This window comes from Rattus norvegicus, chromosome 1, assembly GCF_036323735.1.
Source record: "Rattus norvegicus strain BN/NHsdMcwi chromosome 1, GRCr8, whole genome shotgun sequence".
NCBI classification, from domain to species: Eukaryota; Metazoa; Chordata; class Mammalia; order Rodentia; family Muridae; genus Rattus; species Rattus norvegicus.
In genome coordinates this window covers 33,461,040-33,465,254 of record NC_086019.1, presented here as the reverse complement: position 1 = coordinate 33,465,254, position 4,215 = coordinate 33,461,040, and positions in this window count along the sequence as shown.

Below are 4,215 nucleotides of genomic sequence, written 5' to 3'. Positions count from 1 at the left end.
CACTAAACTCTAGTCTTCGCCCTTTCAAAGCCCTTTCCCTGTTCCTACAACAGAGAGATCTTTCACGAAATACAGATATTATTTCTGCTCATTCAATGTTAAAACCTGTCTAGCCCACTAACCCTCTCGGTACCTATGGGACTTTCTGGAGACCTTGTTCTGACCATGAGCTTATATGGCTGCTGCTTGGCTGTATCTGCAGGGGAGGCAGGCTGGCAGTAATGTGCGAGAGTCCTTTTCTAAAGATGATTGTGAGCAAGGGACTAGACCTCAAAGTCTACCTTCTAGTCCCATGTTCTCACCTGTAGGTGAGCAGACCCCTCACTCCGTAGCCTATTGTTTGCTGCTGTAAGCACCTCACACCCCTAACCAGGGCTTGACGTAAGGAGGACCCAACCTCCAAGCTGTTCCTTTATCTATATTTCCTCCTTCCTAGGTCTGAATCTACCACACATTTCAAGCTAGGAGTCCCAACAAATGCCATGTCTGCTCTTCAAGATCCTGCTAGCACTTCACCTGCAGGTCCATGGGCATGCGCTTTAAAATTTACATTCACCCTTCATGGCTCTTAATCATCATGGACTAAATTGAATAGAAGACCACGCCTCCATTTTCTTTGCTTAGTCTATACTATCTCAATCGAGCATGGAGTGTGTTCCATGGCGAGCAGCTATAAACATGCTTTGAAGATGTGCTGTCTCTTGTTTGTTCTTGAACTTGTTTTTGAACTGATTTTGAAACATTCTTAGGATCTGATTTTCATGCCTTTCAGGAGCTAATGGGACTAAAGGAATACGTATTCCATCCTCACGTGCTAATAGAGTGATTTTAATGGAAAAATATTTGTCAGAAATAAATGCCAGATTTCCAGTTCTATATTTTTCCAGGACATTGCAGTTAAGTTTTATCTGTGATTGAGAAATACTTGTCATAACACTTTTAGAATAATTATTTTATATGAATATTAGTCATAGAAAAGAAACTGATGATAAGGCCAGAAAAAGTGACCAAATTATTTCATCAGTATGTATTTGTTCTTTGAGCAGAAGTCTGCCAGGAAGGAACTGTGCATTGCCTTAGAGTTAAGTCATGAATGAGGAGCTCTCCATTTTCAAAGATGCTTATCACAGTATTTTGTCTTAGAGATTTTATAGGAAGGGGCTTTGGTTAAATTTTTTTTCTGAAAATTGTATAATCACTGTCTTAATTCGCTTTCTTGTTACTGTACTACAACACCAGGGCTAAGCCAAATTATTAAAACAAAGAGTTCACTTTTAGCTCCTAGTTAGAGATGGTTAGAGTTCATATGTTGTGGTCAACATGACAATAGGTGGCAGACATGAGACCAGCAGTGAGAGTCACAAACATGAAGCAAACGAAAGACCCTGGACGTGGCTCAACAATTTAAACTCCCAAAGAACAGTCACAGTGATGTGCTTCCTCCAGCCACACACACCTTCTGAACCTCCTGAAGAGCACCACCCATTGGAGATTCAAGTATCTGTGTCAGCCCCTATGAGGCCTGCTTAGCTGATTCTGTGGGCTGTGTTCTCCTGGTGTGTTCAAGCCGTCTGGATCCTACAATCCTTCCTCTCCTTCTTCTGAGAAGCTTTCCTTGAGCTCCTAGAGGAGGGACCCAATGGAGACCTCCAATTTGGGTGCTCTGCCTAATGTTTCATTGGGGAAAGGAGGGTGTTCGCATTTTCTCTTGAAAGCAGACCTCTGACACCACTGAGCCTTCTGGAAACACAACACTGAGCAGAAATGGTTGTGTGTATGTGTGAGCCTTAAGTTTGGGAAGAGGTGCTGTATTTAATATAAAGTTTTCTATTCCACCGCCTTGCCAAAGTCTTAATGACTCTGAGAAACTTAAAGCTGCTCTCACAGAGTGCAGGGTCTATGAGAGAAAAAAGAACTGTGTTCGGGGCAGGGGAGAAGGGACACAGGAAGGATGTGTCAGAGCTGGAGAGGCAGAAAGCTCAAGAAGCACAGGGAAAGAAGGGGAACGGGTTTCACCAATGACCATTGGTTGAGGCTCATATCAGCAAGTGAGGGCTGTGAGTTTCACATCCAGAAAGGGAGACTTGAACAAAATCCTTTGAAAAATACCTTTGCTATAGTCTGAATGAATTTCGGCCTATGAGGCAAGTCCAGAATTCAGTCATTTTCTGCGAAGACAACTTCACTGACCTCATTCACACTGCACATACTTATTTTCTTTGGCTGTTACAGGCAGAAACTCAATCCCCTTCCAGATCCTGGCCCCTCACAAACAGAGTTTTCAGGCCGCCATCTTGCCTGCCTGGGTTCATGTTACTCTCCTCTCCTCTGTTCCCATGTGTCACACCCAGGAGGTCTCACCATCTTTAGTTCACAGTTTAGGAGCACAATTGAACCCAAGGAAGTAAGAGAGGAAAATCCCATTTGCCACCTCTCCAGAGTTGTTACACAACAACTCCATGGCTGTTACTCACAAGTCCTGGCCTCTAAGATGAATCAACTGTGATGGGACTCAGAAACTCTCCTCTGTAGCAAGATCACCCCAACTGGAACCAAGCCCGCAAGCAGCAAGGTAAAAGATACTAGACATAGACAACAGACAGCTAACTGTTGTCAACTTGAATAAAGCTGCAAGACCCCTGCTTGATTGATGGGCAAGGTGCCCATGCTAGCTGACTGGAATTGCTCCCAACAAGAACTCTCTAAGCTTAGTGAAATAACCCACCAGGTGAGTATCACCCTACGGTCACCCAGAGTACCCCAGAGCAAAGCTCCAGTCAGGCAGGCCTTCAGGATGGTTAAGATGGATTGTGCCTTTCGACACTCCCGTCACATCCCTCCCTCCCCCGTTTTTTCTTTCTCAAGAGAAAAACCTGTCACAAGGATACTGGGACTCTAAGACAAATCTCAGGCTGTAATTTATGGAATGTTGCATACCATTTAGCCAGCAGATCTCTGCAGCTCCATTATAAATGTCAAAAGCTTTGACTACACGCTGCAACCGTGTAGGAAAGAAATTTTAAAACATAAATTATAAGGCCCTTTAAAATGTATAACCCTGTACGGGCGGCCTAGTCTTACCAGGTTGTCATGATCTTTCACGTAAATATGAGGGTAATGTCTTTTTAAAGCACTATTTTGTCTTCCTGGCTGATGGAGACATCTCTTAAAAAGTGAGTTTTTAACATTATATTTAGGAAACAGTGAAGATGAGTTTTGGTCCAGAGATGTGGGGACTCACCCTTGGCCTTGAAGCCCAGAAGTGGCCGTTTGTGGAAATTATACCCATTGTCATCTAACCATGGTAGAATAGCAACCCGAGGACAAAGGCATAGATAGACACATGGTAATAAGTCTCTTGCTACCCCTGTCCTGCAGTGGTTCCTCTGTAGAACAGCCAGCATCTCCTGTAGCTATGCACCTCTGCCAAATTCAGTCAGCCCTCTGCTCTGCCACTGGTGAACTAACACCTTTACTTCCCCCAGCAGGACCCTGAACTCCCACAGGACCTGGAACTCCCTCTAGTTTTCTGCCCCAGATTGCCCAGACCCTGACATGAGTATTAATGCTCATGTGAAGAGGATGCTGATTAGAAAACCCAGAGAAATAGATATGGAGATAAAGAGTCCTCCTTTTCCCCAGTGAAGTGGCTGCCCAGGGAACATGGACTAATGGAATCAGAGTACAGTAGAAGAGCAATCGCTTCCCTACTGAGGCCTGAAGGTTGCTCGGTGCTGTCAAGGGCCACACAGATTTCACAATCGTGGTGTAGATGCCCAGGCATCCTCTTCCTAGTGTGCACCCTGGCAGACAATGGCTGCTCCTTCTCAGCTTCAGACTCCACTGGCTTAGTGACCAGGGCTGTGAAAGCCAGAAGCAGGAGATATAGGCCTCACTGTGTAACTGTAATCAAACCTGAGTGCCTTCTCACCTCTAAAGCTTTGCAGGAATTTTAAGACCCTTCAGTGACAGCTGAAGTGAGCAGCATTGAAGAGGCTTCAGAAAGAGTGCCTGACCTCTACTCAGTCCACTACATTTATGGTCCCTCTGCTCTCAGATGAGGTGCTGGAGTAAAGGGAGCTCAAGTCCCAAAGGAAGAATTCAGAGTACTTCCTTTCCCTCAAGCACCAACCTTCTGCTCTCAGTTGTACCAGAAAACTGTCAAATGTGAAATGTGTAGACTTCCACAGTGGAGGGCATGGACTGAACATTTCT